Source organism: Photinus pyralis, unplaced genomic scaffold, assembly GCF_008802855.1.
Source record: "Photinus pyralis isolate 1611_PpyrPB1 unplaced genomic scaffold, Ppyr1.3 Ppyr1.4_LG1, whole genome shotgun sequence".
NCBI classification, from domain to species: domain Eukaryota; kingdom Metazoa; phylum Arthropoda; class Insecta; order Coleoptera; family Lampyridae; genus Photinus; species Photinus pyralis.
The window spans coordinates 24226484-24244536 of record NW_022170249.1 but is presented as its reverse complement, the minus strand read 5'-3'; positions in this window follow the sequence as shown (position 1 = coordinate 24244536).

Sequence of the window (18053 nt, the reverse complement as noted above, 5' to 3'; positions counted from 1 at the left end):
AACTCGCAAAAAAATAAAGTGTAACACTTGTCACGTAAATCTCGGTCGGTCGTGTTTTAAATCGGTTGGGGAATAGTACTCAGGACGTCCACGTTGCAATTGACTTTCGCCACAGTTAATACTTACAGCCCCTTAATTAGGCGGGCGTCAGCTGTTTACCCCATTCCAACCCATAAAATCTTCAAAAAGTGAACACTCCTTTAATTTGCCTGCATACAGCCAAATACCACCTTTTCCTTAGGTTAGGTAAACCACAATTTTACGGCTTGACTAGAACTTTTTTGACATATTGTATACACATTTACGGACATCAGCTCTTGGCGCTTACGGATAATGCACCAAAAAAATTAAAGTGTACATTGTTAGTAATCAAATATTTGTTTTTAAATCGGTCTGGGCCGAATAGCTAATAAGGATACGTCATACGTTTCAATCTGAAACCTCGCCCAGAAGTTAATATTTGGACCTGACATTAAAAGGGGTGGCCGTGTCGAGCTGCGTTAAACTGATCGACCAAAGACAATATTCAACAAGCGAAACTTTAATTTTTGAAACACCCCCCACATACCACACCTCTTTCTGCTTAAACAAATTCTGAGATTGGCATAGAATTTTTTTGAATTGATACATTTATTTGGGAGGACTCTTGTCAGCTCATACTAATTAAACGCTATCTGGACTCCCGCAGCTACATGTACTTTCCCGAACTGTGACCGTATAATAACCTTATCCTCAGTAGATATCTAATAAAGCATAGAATCTATCTTTAATCGACCAATCGATGTCGTACTTAAACTAGCTTGCAGTGGTTGCGCAGCATGTTGCGACGCAAAATATTACCAACTTTGTAAAAACGTAGGCTCCATACTTGAACCCTGCTACCCGCCCGATATTCTCAATTTACCGCCCCTAGCTGCAATGCCCGACGTGCTAACTAAACAACTATTACAACTTCGTCACATCGACATCCTTCGCAATACTCACTATGCGTCCACACTAAAAATTTCGGTTATCTTTTTAAGCTTTCTCATCTCGAAACAGCGCAAAGACGCATGTCTCAAAACTGCGTCTTGCTGCGTAATAGCGAATCTAGTCTACAACCGCGGTCCTGCATCCTTCGTTAGAGTCAGTAATTTGGTAATGATGAAAATGGCGGGAACCATTTGAATTACACGCGATGGCCCTTATTCGCGTCCGAGTCATTCAGGACCCGCAGCGTATAGTTCGAAGACGCGAATAATGTGGCCCGTATATTGGTATAGAGATGTGCGATATGAGCAATAATGATTAAGAATGGTCGATGTAATATATTTGTTTAAATAAAATTAGTGTATTTAAAAAGCTCTTCAGGTCGCAAACGTTTTTCGCCCACCTATCCCTCCACCTCCCTCCTTAACTTTCAGAAAAATCAGAAACCACTGGATGCAGTGCGGCTACCTACATTTTATTATCTTAAGTCTACAACACCAAAAAAATTCGGTTTTCCCGAGGAACACTTTTGGTCTGACCTAGCTCAGATCTTCTTTAACTGCGTACCAAAACGAGGAGTACCGAACATTGCCTTGCCTTTTGTTGTTGACTGCCTTCCCCCTGATCAACACAAGAAAAAATTTTGTATCAGATCGAACCGGCGAAAAAAGAACAATTGTTCTATAGAACCTGGCCCTGGTGCGTGAATCCATAGAAATATTTAAAACAAGTTCCAAGATCTGGAGCTCCACTCAGTTCACAATAGTCCTTACAGCCCATTTTAGAGCACTCTAGTGTACTTTCGAAAATTGCCACTGTTTCTAGTCTATAACCTCTTGATTGAGGGCGAACACATAAGTACGAAATTGTCTTAGGATTCCTACGCACCAAAATCTGAATATGCAATGCCTTTATCGGGGAACCAAAGGAATGAGCTGGAAGCTTTTTTCACTACGATAGAGATAACCTGGTTTTGTAGCTGTTCCATTAGTGAACATTGGATCACCGACGCCAATTTACTTACAGCGTACACAACTAGGTACACATGAGAGAGTGGAGCAACTGCCCAATAGCCAAGAACCAAATTAACGCACGGGGGTGTGCTTATACTGTGCAAGAAGAAGACTCACGTAACTCCCATGCAAAATATCAATGAACTAGCGATTGATCTGCACTTCGAGGTAGCGGCTATTAAATGCAACATGAACATCATCGTTATGGTCTTATACCGCTCGCCCCAGGGTGATATCAATATCTTCTTGGACCAATTGCAACTGGTCCTTGAGAGGCTGTCAAAGCACCATCGTACTCTAATCGCGGGTGACTTCAATGTACACTTTGGCGAAACCTGTGCGAATTCTCGTGAAGTTTGCAACATGTTCGGATCTTATGGCTTTCATCAAACCATACTCACACCTACCCGAGGTAAATATTGTCTTGATAACATCTTCATTAATTTTGCCATAAATGATCATATTAGTAGTGTTATTCCAAACTGGCCTCTCAGATCATCTAGGCCAGTCAATAAATTTTAACCATGATTCTAACTTACATAAACAATCGTATGAAGTGATAATATCACGTCCTCTTACGCTAAGAGGGCTCAACGTCTTTTACAATTTATTGTGCACCCACGACTGGGACTTTTTAAAAAATGAATTCGTTAATCCAGCAATGAAGTTCTCGTCATTTTTTGGTACACTTCATAATGCATTTTTGAAGTCATTTCCTGAGAGCACTATAAAAACGAGGCTCGGTGATAATAAAGTTAAATGGTTTAATAGCCACTTAAAACAACTAAGGGACTCCATGCAGATGGTAAGGCAAATGTACATGCAATGTAATTCAACTGAATTGGGGAATCTGTTAAAAAAATTGAGATGCAGTTACAGACAGGAATTAAAGCGAGCTAAAATTCAAGCTAATGATCAAGTGATTAGGAATTCCGGAAACTCTATTAGAGCAATGTGGAACATAATAAATTCCTACAAAAATTCACGGAAAGACACAAAGACTGATATTTCTGCAGATGACTTTAATACACATTTTACCAGCGTATCTAAACGTACTCAACTAAATCTTCCAGCAACTGATATCAATCCCTTAATGTTTAAGACAGTAAATATTAAGTCTCAGGATTGCTTTACTTTTAAATGCGTTACGCAAATTCAAATAAGAGATATTGTTGCTTCACTTAAGAATAGTAATACTAAAGATGTCTATGGAATGTGTACTAAAATAGTGAAGAGAAATATTAACGTTCTGGTCGATCCCCTGACCACAGTAACTAATTCCATACTCAAATCCGGAGTTTTCCCAGACGAACTGAAGATAGCGCTTGTTATCCCTGTACATAAGAAAGGAGATAGAAAAGAATTGGATAACTATCGGCCAATTTCTTTACTCCCAGTATTTTCAAAAGTTATTGAAAAGATTATTTATCGACAAATCAGTGATTATTTTGAAAACAATAATTTATTTCATAACTTACAATATGGGTTTCGAAAGAAAAGAAGCACAACAGACGCACTAACGTTCTTAATTAACAAAACGCTCGACTCTTTTGAATCCGGAGATTCCATGTCCGCAGCTTTCCTGGATTTGTCGAAAGCTTTTGACTGCGTTTCAAGCGAAATTCTTCTGAAGAAACTGAGCATATGTTATAAGTTTAATACCTCAAGTATTTCACTTATCAAATCATACTTGCAAAATAGGTCGCAATGTGTTCTACATAACCAACTGAGGTCAAAGTACTTACCCATCGATACAGGAGTGCCCCAAGGATCTATATTAGGGCCTCTGCTCTTCCTAATATATATAAACGACTTGCCATTTAATGTAAGGGAAAATATTCATTGCATATTATATGCTGACGATACCACACTCTTAAACCCTCGTGGTGACATAGACTTACAAACTGATGACCAACTACAGCTAGCTATAAATAGTATCAAAGAATGGTGTAACTCCAACAAATTAGCCCTAAATGTAAATAAAACTGAAACCATGACCATGTCCTTAAAAAGCGCGAATACGGACAATACTATCAAAAGTGTGACTTTCCTAGGTTGTACCGTGGATAGCCAGTTAAATTTTAGTGATCACTGCTCTACCTTGGTAACTCGAATGAATAAAGCCACCTACCTTCTACGAACGTTAGCAGAAAATGTGTCTCAGAAAGTGCTAATTAACGCATATTATGCTCTAATATTCATAGTGTTATGACTTATGCAATCATAGTGTGGGGTAATTCAGGGAAACGCAATGCGGTATTTAGAATTCAGAGAAGAGCTGTGCGCATAATTGCGGGTTTGGGGTACCGTGAAGACTGTCGCAAAGCATTCAAACATCTAAATATATTAACTCTGCCGTGTGCCTACATCCTTGAGTGTTTGTGCTACGCAAAGAAGAATTTCCACTCATTTACAACAAACTCTCAAATACATCACCACAACACGAGGCACAAAGAGGACGTACGAGTAAACTTCGGTCGACTCTGCAAAACTTAAAAAGGTCCTAGAATACAATCTCAAATATTTTTTAATTGCATCCCTGCGCACCTAAGACACATAGACACAACAGAATTTAAGAATAAAATAAAAACATTTTTAAGTAACCAATGCTTCTATAGCTATCAAGAATGTTTAACTTTTGATTTTACCTGTGATACTTCTAAACATTTGTTTAGATAAGTGACTGTGATATTTTTGACGATGTGTAAGTACTCCATGTATGTTAGCCTGAATATATATTATTATTATTATTATTATTATTATTATTATTAAGAAAAAGTGTTTTCCCGAGAAATTTCAGTGCAGTCGATTTTTGGTAAAAAAGGAAGGTTGTACACTGCCTTTTTTTTGAGGCCCGAAAAAAAATTGTCTCAGATCGACCCGGAAAAAAAATTTTCTTATATAACGTGGCCTGTAGAATTCATAATTTCAAACAGTTCCAAGATTGGGCTACTAGTTCAAAAGTTACAGCCCTTTGAATTTTCTTTCGAAATTGGTTTCTAGTCTATAACCTTTGATTGAGAAGTCTGATCGAAAAAGTACGAATTGTTTTGGATTCTACGCACCAAAATTAATAAGAAAAAGTGTTTTCCCGAGAAATTTTGGTGCAGTCGATTTTTGGTAAAAAAGGAAGGTTATACACTGCCTTTTTTTGAGGCCCGAAAAAAAAATTGTCTCAGATCGACCCGGAAAAAAAATTTTCTTATAGAATGTGGCCTGTAGAATCCATAATTTCAAACAGTTCCAAGATTGGGCTACTAGTTCAAAAGTTACAGCCCTTTGAATTTTCTTTCGAAATTGGTTTCTAGTCTATAACTTTTGATTGAGAAGTCTGATCGAAAAAGTACGAATTGTTTTGGATTCTACGCACCAAAATTAATAAGAAAAAGTGTTTTCCCGAGAAATTTTGGTGCAGTCGATTTTTGGTAAAAAAGGAAGGTTACACACTTTCTACACCGCAAATGGTTACCTTGACCGTGATTTAACGAAAACTGTGTGTAAAGTTTACACATCTTCGTGTGAAAATACCTACACCAACACGGGGTAAAATTTTACCACGATCATTTGGTAGACTTTACCAAAATGGATATGGTACAGTCTACCATTCCTCGTGTGGTCGTATATCGACCACTTTCCGTGTTGATTTTTACACGAAACTTTTTACAGTGCACCAACCGTGCCTTATATTTATATCATTATTACTTTGCTCTAACGATTTGAAGCTAAATACCCGCTTTGTATCCAAAATCTTTTCAGTTTTGGGTTCACTTATTATTGTCCACGTGCCTATTGTTCTTTTCTATTGCACCTATTTCCCTATTTTTTTGCATACCTTCCGGAAGTTCCCTATCTGATATAGATTCTAATTCTTCATAACAACCTCGTAACTCATAGTAAATTCATGGCATTATAGGCCATGTACATTTCATATTCGTTATACCGAGATGGAAGGTTTGTTTGCCTTTTGCCCTCTCTAAAATTTCTTTCCCCATGCATTTTCAATTATATTACCATTTTCAAATTCCTATTCACTGTCACCTTCCATTATTATCATTACACATTTCCCTAATTTCCACAGTCGGTTTACTTCCCGTATAATAGAAATTATATCTTCATCAAATTTAGTACCCCTTGAGAGAACAACCTTTTCTTTTTCTACATTCCACAATCTATATCCGTTTGTTACGCAACCTAACATTATACATTTTTCGACCTTTGCATCAATTTTATCTCGTACTTCTTTTCTTATATGGTTATATACCGTATAGACCCAAAAATTTTTAAATTACCTACGTCTGGCTTTTCACCGTACCAGATTTCTGATGGTGTAATATTATCCAGAACTTCAGTTGGCCCTCGATTGGGTTGGTAGAACAGCCTTGGCTGAAACCCCGCCCACTCAAAAATAAAAAATAAAGGCAAAATAAAGGTAAAGGCAATTAATGACGTCATTTGAATATAAAATAAGCTTCACCCCAAAATTCTTTTGATACACTCGATTCATCAATTATTGCTCTGGCCCTTTCAAATAGTGTTCCATTCTTTCTCTCTGCTTTCCAATTTTGTTGAGGCGTGTAAGGTATAGTATAATCTAGCACAACCTCATTTTCCTTACAAAAATTTCTATAATTCCCTGATATATAATATCTCCTTCATTCTTCTGAACGCTTTACCAAAACCAATATCCTCTCCAATAAGTTTTATTCTTAGAACACATTTCACAAATCGAATACAAAAGCAACCATCTTCTTTTTATACTTCGACACTACTTTTCTTTTACAGTGTTGCCTCGCATCGGAGGTAATCGCCACCTTTATTATATCAGCTGGGATATACAAAAAAGGTTAATAGATAAAATGTTCTTCTTTCTTCTCTTTATTTTCATATACGAGTATTTTTTACGTAAAAACCATAGTTATTGAGTTATTTTGCAATAAAACACAAAATTGTCCCATTTTTTTGCCCAAGCTGAAAAAAAATACTTCCGGGCCGAATTTTTTGAAGATTTAAAAGATTAGGTACAATAGGGAATTTGTATATGCGTATTTTCTACGAAATGAATATTTCTGTATATTGTATTTGAGCTGACAACCGACAATTATTATATTAAGAAACGCATTCGTACTATTCGTAGTATCTACGTAAAAATTCTATCCTTTGCAACAACGAATTTTGTTTATCAGCGCATCCATCGTTTCGGGCATTTACAACGGCGGTAATTAAAGCCGTGAACAAGAGTTAGTTGAAGCAACCCATGATTTTCATAATTCAGTAGGTACACGTTGTTTGTTAAGAGCTTGAAATGGGCCAATGGGTAAATGGTAAACAAATAATATTCCTAATGGCAATAGTGCCTTGGGCCAAAGAACAATTTCTTATTTTATAAATGAAAGTATACAGATTTTTGCTAGTTTAAAGATCATACTTAGGAAGAACTTTAACGACTATGAATTGTTTCACTGTAGTTACTGACCTACTCATATACTTGGACTTCTTTACAATGATATTATAACTACCCTCCCAGGTTACTTCGACTCCCAAGTTTAAAAAAAATAGATGCGTATTAATATTGAAAGTGAAAAAATATCCTACCGATGTCGCAGTTTTCTGATTTTAAACCGACAGTACATTAAAGTAGATTCATATCGCATTTTACACAACTACGAACAGGACACGAAGCATAAACTTCATACGTAGGTGGCTCTGGGGAGCGCTGTAGTATGAAATTCAAAAAAATTACAAAAAGTTAAGGAACAAATTACAAAACATATCTGATATAACAGTTTGTGAGATTAATTAATGTGAAAAAATTTGTAGGTGTCTTACGCTATTTGAGTGTCATACCAACAATTTAACACTGTAATACTAGAATGCTAAATGCGTTGTATAGAAATATACAGTTTGCTCGTTATTGCAAAAAAATCACTGAGATAATGACATTTCGTTCAAGATCGTTTACTGCAGCGAAAATATTCTAAAAACGGCATGCGAAATGTTGAAGAATAATTATAACAATTTACATTGAGTCGGGTAACCTCATCCGCTGGATTTGAAATTAAGGTCATTAACAAGGAATAATTGTGTATCCTTGTCGCGCAATGTTTTTCAAAATTGTTATGATAGCAGATGTCCTAGAAGCTTAACAAGAGTAGGCATTTGCGCAACGTCAGCTGTTTTTCACATGGAAATACTTATAAAAGTAATCAATTCTTCAATAACAGCACCTGTTGCGGTGTAGGCTATAGGTTGTACTTACACTCAATTGTCTTTATTTTTTGTACTTTAATATAAATGGCAGCAACTTTTACTACCATTATTATACTTGCACTCTGTTATTAATTGTGCATACATAAGTAGGCATATACGCTATCCGACTGTCACAAAATGGCAACTTAAGACAGGAACATAATAAAATGTCGTTTTAAGGTACTACAGCTGAAAAAAATTGCTTTAGGACTTGCGACCTTTTGGAGTTACGCTGACAATAACCACAAGGTAGCACTAGAAAAACTCTTTCTATTGAGCATTTCGAAACATTTGGTCATCTTGTTAATATCGGTTGGATTTGGTTTCAAAATATTGAAAGGTTTCACATTAGGAAAATATTGTTTGTCGGCATGTTCAATACATTTCTTGTGCCGAACTAGAAGGAATCAACGTCTTTATACGCATCTGTCCCGCACAATTGTCTTCACCGTCTGGATGTAATTAAATAACCCATACCTATTCATATTTTACTATAATTGAAGGAAAAACAGTTGTTTAACAAATTACAACACACCGAACGGTAAACGTATCGCGGTGTTATGAGTAATGACTTTCGACGAAATATTAAATCTTTCATTGACAATGACACGTACTTGGATAGTTGTTACACGCAGGGCCGTTCCTAACCTATATAGGTCAATCACGCAGGGGCCGAAGCAAAGGGCGGTTAGAAGTTATAAGAGAAGAAGCGCTTCTGAAAGGCTTTATTATTATACAATTGATTATACAGGGTGCAATATTTTGTACACACCTTTTCATCAGTAAGGAGCTTTTGACGTAAATGATTTTTTTAAATGTTCAGCAGTGACGTTCGTACGGGATTTGAACTGACAATTTTTTTTTAAGTTTAAGACATATATTGATATAAGCTTTTCTCTTTAAAATCAGCTGAGGATTCACACCCTGTATTATCGGCAATCTATTAATAAAACCCTGTTTATGATTATACCCAAGATACTTCGTACGTTAGTTTTCTTTATCAAAATTCGGTCGCTACAGGAGAACGGCCCTTTAAAAAATTGAAAATTATAAAAAATTATTTGCGATCGTCAATGACAAATTATATCAATAGAACAACATTTAGTGAACAATATTATTTTAAAGGAAGTGGTTTAAGCTAATGTTAAAGTAAGCAAAGCCAAATTTTAGTTTTGTGATTTTTCTATTTATCTAGGTACCTTCTTTTGAGAATGAAATGTTTATACAGGGTGTTTTTTTGAAGATGAACCACAATGTTTTGTTAATGTGTATTTTTATTAAATAAAATATTATAAGTTTATATATTAAAACTTTGGGTTACACCGCGTGCGACGTCTTCAAAAAGTGCAGTACGGAAGACTCTCATGCAGTTCTGATGCCAGTAGGTTATTTTTGTTATCATAAATGAATTTCCTGACCCCAAAAACATAAGTCTAGACACCTTACACGACCCGATATGCCTTAGAAATATAATTCGATCAAAAGTCTGTTATTTTCTAAAAATGGCGGCTTTTCACGGACGTCCTGTATCCGGATTACATTTCTGGTGCTATCATTGGATTCCTCGGGTTAAAATCAGACGAAATCGACTCCCAGATCTCGTATCTAGGCCATATTTAGTTTTTAAAAAAATGTTACAATAAATCATCCCCACCCCCTCTAAAATCTACCCACACGGAAAATATCAAGTGTTCTTCGGGTCAAATCGCTTAAATGGTTCTAAGGAACAACTGTACCAAGTGGCACCTTGGTATAACAAAATGCAGTATCTTCCAAGAATTTCCGTTATACCGCTAGTACTATTAGTGCTGTCTTTAGTTAGAACACTCAATTTTATATTTTTTTTTAATTAATTAATATATTTAAGAAAAGATTACAACATAACAAATATTACAAATAAAATTTAAAAAAAAAAACAAAAAAAAAATTTAGCGTATACTTAAAATATAAAAAATTTCATTAAATGCTGTCTGTTGCGGTAAAGTGCCTAAAATACAAGCCGCATTTCCCTGCTGAACAGCTAAACTAAATCTCTTTGTTTTAAAAATTCAAAACAACGTTTCTCTTGTGTTTTTTCAAAAATTTTTTTACTAATTTCTGTAGTAATTTTTTTTTGCAGATGGACCCCAAGTATTAAAGAAATGCAATCAGTACCAATTAGTACGTTTTTCATGGGGGATGAAAGTAGCCAAACTTTTAGATGGTAGATAGGAATGATATTGACAGCATTATTTTGGAAATGAGAACATTATTTATTTTTTATTCAAGGAAAGCCAAAATTTTTCCCTATTCTATTTCTTAATATTTATATATACCTATTACTTATAAATAATGTAAGGGTATATCTACCTTGCAAACGGTTGATTGTTTTCTCAGATTCGTGACATATTTTCCAGGAAAGTTTTCCGGTAGAGGTATTCTCGCACGACTAGGGCGCTGTGCGTGGGTGCACCATCCTGTTGAATCGAACAGTTTTAAGCTTTTGTGATTTTTTCCTGTATCTGCTCAAATAAGATCAGAAACAAATAGCACAAAATCGGCAAGTTTCGGACTTTCTGGCATACCTTCAGAAGTAATCCGTCTCTTCTATGATTTCCGGGATCTCCATGATCGGCATCCTTATTAGGCTAGTCAAAATAGGTGGTTGAAGTAGAAACAATTAGTAACAAAGTGATCTCTGCGGAAATGAGTACTCAATAGGGTCCTCATTAATCCCTCAAAAATCGCACTTTGTCGCATTGGTGGAACTTAGAAAAAATGGCCGCCATCTTGATTTTTGTTGAAATTATTGAATATCTCGTAAAGTATGCATTTAATTAAAAAAACTCAAAAGATCATTCTTAGAGAGAATCAAAATATACCTATAATAGAGACATTTTCAAGAATATTTGCCAAAAAACAAAAAAAATTGAGATTGAGATTTATATGAATTGGCTATACCTATAGGGATTTGTTAAATTTGGTTAATATCTGGAACAGTATGCATTTTATAAAAAAGCTCAAAGAGTTTTTATGTGCTGAATGAAAAACTACATAACACGAAAAAAATGTAATAAGAAAAATCCAAATACTTTTTTAGGGGAGAAAAACAAATATAATAATAAGAATATTCAAGCAGGCTCAAGGATACTAAGTAATTAAAATAAATGTTACTTTATAAGTCGTCTTCTTCGTCACCATGCACTATGGCGTTATTACAACTTACGCCGTAACACTGACCACATTTTGCTGAGCACTGTAGTCCAACTTTTCTGCAGGAACAATTCTTCAAGCAATTGCTTTCTTTGCATTGCAAAAAATTAATTTCAACAATTCTGAGGGTGCTGGATCTTGTGTTGTGGTAATAGGTAGTAGAACTTCATTTTCATCAGTTTTAACCAATTCAGATATTTACCAAATTTTTAAAAAATCCATATTGCCAAATCATATAAATTTCAATAACTTTTTTTGTTTTTTGATCAATAGACTTAAACGTTTTTATTATAGGTAGCTTTTGATCCTCTATAAAAAAAAGTCTCGAGTTTTTTTGATAAACTTTACGAAATATTCCCTTCCCTTTTTATAGTTTCGGCCGTAATTTGTTGCACTGTTTACATCGACAATTGTGCTTCGTCTACGATAACCCCTCTTATTTAAGAAGATTTAAGTACCACTTTAGGCTACAGTTTAAGTTCCGGATACGTATTACGTTACCTACTAATTCTTGTCCGACGTATAAGTTTTGTAGGCTTGGGTTAAATTCATCGATACCTGCTGGTGCTGGCATTGTTTAAATAAAGTATTTAAACAAGGTGCTGGTTTAGAAAAACTGTTGTTATGGTTCCCTAGACTCTTTAATCTTTCTACATATCCTTTTCTGTTACACCATGTATAGAGTAAAATAATAGTTTACCACTATCCTTTTCAGGGATGTTATACGGTCTTGGACTAACATCAGAAAGTAAACTTAGTCGTACCTACCTACTATTCGAAATCCTTCGACATAAATAATAATAAATTGGTAAATCTCAGTAAATACAGTAACGATGGATTACCTAAGAATAAAACGACGTCCTGTAATAGCCGCTCCGATTAAACGGAACGGACAGATGATGTTTTTCCCATAACCGCGATCAAAATTTTTTTAGTTATCTAAAGATCGCATCGTCTACTTTGAAAATCACAAGGGAAATGTGGGTCAGGAAAATTAACGGTGTGCAACAATCTAACGTAAATATAATTAGGTGCATTAAATTTTAATAATATTCTTGTAAAGATCGGCATTGTAAATTTCATCCGGCGTTATTTCTTGTACGAACAATAATGTTTAGCAAGCGCTAATAGCTCGATATGAAGTTTACCAATAAGATTATCCAAGAGAATTCCGCTTATATGATATTAGGTCGTTACTAAGCTATAACTAAAAATTCAAAATGGCAACGATTATTCCTCAAAATTACCATAATTTCACTGAAATCGATTACAGAAGTATAACCTGTGATAGTGACTGCGCTATTAATATAAAACGTGTGTTTATAACCGAGCAACAATGATGAAGTATAGAATTATGTTGTTTATACCTTTTTGTCTTTAAAATAATATTATGGTGCGCGGAATGTTTAAGAATCAGACATTTTGCCATTACATGCGCAATTAGCCGGGATCTAAAAATCGTTTACCGATAGCATGAGGATAAATTAAAAAAAAAAAAACGTAATCCACATCAGGTTGGTACTGACACGCGGCCATTACATAGTAGGATGAGGATGACAAACGTTCAAGAATTACTCACATTCAGGGATTTACCTTATAATTATTGTGTTTTTTAAGCATCACATAATGTTAGAACATTCCGAATGACAAATAACACCTCTGAAAACTTGAAAATCGAGCAAAATATAAAAGCATTATTTGAGCTTTTCAAAGCACTAATTTTCAGCTCTAAATAAACATTTATTACCGAACTAGAATTATAGAAATGTAAAGCTAAAACAATCTATTGCAGAGGCTTTGGTTTGAATGCTATTATTATTATTATTATTATTATTATTATTATTATTATTATTATTATTATTATTATTATATTTTGTTAGTTACAATAAATTTTGTGATGAATCTTTTAATACGTTTTGGATTGATTTGACACCTCAACTCAATTTTTTTCGAGTATTTTCGGTAAATTATGTTGTTTTTCTGGTATAATGAATTTGAATGGTAGGTATGTCTAATTAGGTAGGCACAATTAGTGATGCAACTGAATAAATTTTAATGTATTTAGTTCATACAACAACTCTCTGAGTAAATACACGAAGAAACATTCAAAACCCACTCTTTATATAGCTACGACTACCTACAGTATACTAGTATTAATTATATTAACATATGCAATATATAATAAACACTTAATTAGACCTTACAAGCAGTATTAAATTAAATCGTTATTTTTTTATTCATTGTCTTAATTATTTTTTGTTATGTTGTAACATCTGCTATACATGAGTACATGCAGCGAGCATATCGTAAAAATTGCATGAAATAGCAATATTACACATTAAATGCCCACGTTAACGAGCTTTTATATGGTAAATTTGTAAAAAGGCAATAATTATCAACAGTATAATACACCAAGTGCATAAAAATATCCGATTAAAATTTGACTTTTTCCTCAAACATTTTGTTCAGAAATACATCGAGTCATTTTACCATGTAGGGTTTCGGGTGGAAAATTGACGAGAAGTAGGTATTGCTTCTTAGCGCTCAACTCAAATAGTTTTGATACAACTTGAATTGGGAACGTCAGAATCTTCAGTTGTATCCTGCCTACACGTTGTTGGGAAACGAACTACCTACCTACTACTAATGTCTTGATGTCTTTGAACTCTATGTGGTTCCCTTAATACTAAAGCATAAGTAATAATAATAAGTTTGGATTTTGAAAAGGTCATTATAGCGTAAATTATACCTATGTGTGTCCTTGTTCCTAATTAGTTTATGAGAATAAGTGAAGATTAGTTTACAGTTTTCAAAAATGAGTAAACTAAAAATAACATGCGAGTGAGTATACTCACCGGTTGAGTGTTTTTTTAATTTTGAAATTATGAGGGTCGATAGTTCACTACTTGTAAATGGAAGTAAAACGATTCACCGACTTGAAAATGTTCCTTCGCGTAAATTTTATCACTTTGCAACTAAAAGACCTTGCTACAACTCGTGCAATTAAAAAGTTTTTCTTTGTCCCTGAATTGTTTCTTTGCACACATGTAAAATTGCAGGTAACTTTGTCACAAACCTGATTTTACTTACACGCTTCTTAACGATGCGATTGAAATTAGCCGGTTTTTGTATTTTCTCTTAAAAGAAAACTAGTTACAGCTTACAGTGACTATATGAACTTGCACGAACGAATTGCGCATGGCTCCTCGTACATTTTTTTTTACGAAAAATCCTCCCAAATGCACAAAATAAAATTTCTCGTACACCAAATTAATTACTTTTTGCATCAAGATTTCTGGAGAATAATTTACATCCTTTTTAATAGAGATATTCAGTTTGGCTTCGTAGGTCGGCATGTGACAAAAAACCTTTGGATGAAAAGTGCGATTCCGCAGCTGTAAATTGCGTTAAAATTACTAACGGCTTTGAAACATTCGGCATTGGTAGTACCACAAGACATTAACCAATAAAAAACTAAGCATCATAATCTTTAAAGATAATTCCCCAGTATGGGCGTAAAAAAATTCCGAAGTAACTAAGGGGGAATGAGCCCGATTAAAAAATAAAGGTTATTTCGTGTCAATAGCGAAAAGACAGAACATATTTTTGTTTTTCGGAGAGACCAATTTAGGGTACAGTTTTTTGGGTTTAAAAAATTAGTGTTTTGATTGATAGTAACGTGTGTTTTCTTAATGAAATTTGGGGAGAAATTTCGGGGATAGAACACCGCAATGACAAGTGAGAGTGGAAGTTCGTAAAATTAAAAATATCTCTACAGTCAAAAATCAAAAAAATATCACGAAGCTACTATTTATTAAGTAGATTTATCAATAAAAAAACTACGGATCTGGTTAACAAAGCAAATTGAATCACTTCTCACGTGCAGATCAATCCTACGTAAAAAACTCGAATGTCCTCAACATTCAACAAATTGAAATCTTCAAAAAACACAAGAAAATTGCTAAAAAATAACCAAGACAGAAAAAACAAATAAGTTAATTATTGTGCATCAAGCGAATGTATTTTGCAGTACTACGAAATTATTAAAAAAATGAAAAATGAGACTATGGCAGGAAGAATACAACATTCTTGTGCGTGAAGCTGTGTTTTGCATTTTCCCAAATAAAAATGGTGAATAGAACAATAGATAAAGACTGTGCTCTATCAACTTAACAAAAAAGAGATTATGGCAGGAAGAGCACAAAATCGGGTTCCTATGCATCAAATCAATGTGTTTTATCGCTTCCCCTGAGAAATTGATGAACAACTTGGACATCATCCCAGAGCGACTAGGAAAAAAACATAGAGACATATCAAACGCACGCGATTTTAAGCTAAGGACGTCGGCACTCGCAGGCAGCGGTGAATTAACCCAATGTTACAAAACCTGTAGGTCGAACCAAAATTGGTATACAGGTAAAACGTGTTTGTAACTTGAACCCTAAAAGAAATCAAAGGTAACACCTCTTTTCTGATGACTTAAAATTTACCTCTTATATAAGAAGATACAGGAATTGTCGATGGAAATTAATTAGACGAAATGCATATGGCGGTACATACGATAAAAAGGGAAGAACACACTGGGAGTACGGGCGAATCTTGTCTAAACTAATTACTTCGGAATTTCCAAATTATGAATCCAATCGCCAAAGATCAATATATTCAGAAGATGGCAATTAGAATTCCATACGTTCTACCTGACACTTTCCGATGGTTTTTTTAATCGACGGTTTACGAAGGAAAAGAATGACAATCGACACCCCAAAAATCAAGGCGCTAGCATTCTGCGCGGAAAATTACGTGGTGAAGTGCCATCAATGGGAGCCATCTATCAAACAGTTACGGGGGTTCTTCAACAAGTAATAAACTGTAAGCAATAATGCTTCGTAATGAAGAAAATAAATCGTTACAGAGATTTACTTTAATTTTATTCGAAAGGCGAGTTTGGCAATGGGTAACTAGACAGCATAGTGTTAGGTGTTAATCCAGTATTAAGGAGAAGGAAGTTTTTCACTACTACTATTCTTGAGTTCAAACTGTCATTGACATAAATAATTATTGAAAAGTAAAGAAAGTATATGTGTGAAAAGGTTTTCGAGTTTATTTACCGAGAGTGCTTAGCAAAATTTGTTAAGGAGTGAAGGATTTACTTGCCATAAACTGAACATGAAACCTAAATGATTCACGTATTAAATTGCGAGGATTTAGATTTCAGAATTGCAGTAAATGAATTCGATAAATTTATACGTTCATTTAGTAAGATTTTAATTTCATCAAATTTGTGAAAACTCATCATCCGTGATCAACTGCACAATTCCAAAAAAATATATTACTCAGGGCCATAATACACATGCCACAAGCGATTGATCGAAACAATTAATTTAAAAAATATTATTTGCCAATTGCCCTTCTTTTTATAACTGATGCACAAACACAGACCCCAAACGATTATACATCGTAACTTCGCTCCTTTGACTTCACTTGAATTGCGACTTTGACACACTGGGTTTGTTTGAATTACAAATGCAAAATATGCTCTTTAATGGTGGAAAAAAGGCTTCGCACAATTAACGTCCGTGTCTTCTATTTAAAACAATTTCCATCTAGGCCAGACAATTGAATAAGCTTTCCTTTAAGCTTTAACCTTTCTAGCAGTGAAATATGAGGCTATGAAAATAAAGGTAGCATTCAAATGAAATTTATTTAATACAAAATCGACGAGGCCCTCTCCTTGGAGACATAGTAAACCTCCCTAAAATAGGAGCCTGTTTTGACCATTACAAAAATCGAACTTCTTAAGAAATCTATGGAAGAAGCTATTGCACTTCAGCATGAGAAATAATTGACTCCAATTAATTATATAAACGTATTATTATTGTTACTCAATTTTAATTACGTATACGATACCAATAACTATAAGGCATCCCTAATAACTGAGCGAGATACCACAGGAATTACGACTTGATTTTTTGTATGTACTACGAAGGTACCTAGTTAGACTTCTATTTTGCGTGAACATAAAGACTTACTCTAGCGGTGTTATTAGCATTTTTATGTTAACTAAAACACATGCTGTTTTCTGTAATGAGACCTAAAATGCAGTTTCACTTCATAATTACCTTACATTTAAATCTCCCATCCTGCTTTAACGCAAAACGAAATCGGTGGATACATGCGAAGTTGTAGAAATAACTTATTCGTAAGCGCACAATGCCATTTCTTTAATGTCCATTTGACACGAAACCATTAAAATTTAAATAAATTCCTACTATAAGATGTAGTAGGATTAACTAACAATGAAAACTTTTATATACCATCAGCGCATGCTAGGTATGAAAACAAAGATTTTGATGATACGGATGAGACATCGGAATTTTTCAAAAAATTATTAACGGATATTCGAAATTCAGAAGCGCAAGTTAATTATAGAGAAACCGCACATTACTTAAAGTAAGATCAAAAATATGATAATGAATGCAAATGATCGGGATCAAAATGTCCGATTTTAATAAACATGAAGCGAACTTTTGTCGAGGATGTTTAGAAAATTTTTTCTCTTTGGCCCTTTTTGAATATTTTAATAATAATAATGTTGGTCAAAGTTGGCGCCATTGAATAGTTTAAAGCAAATTA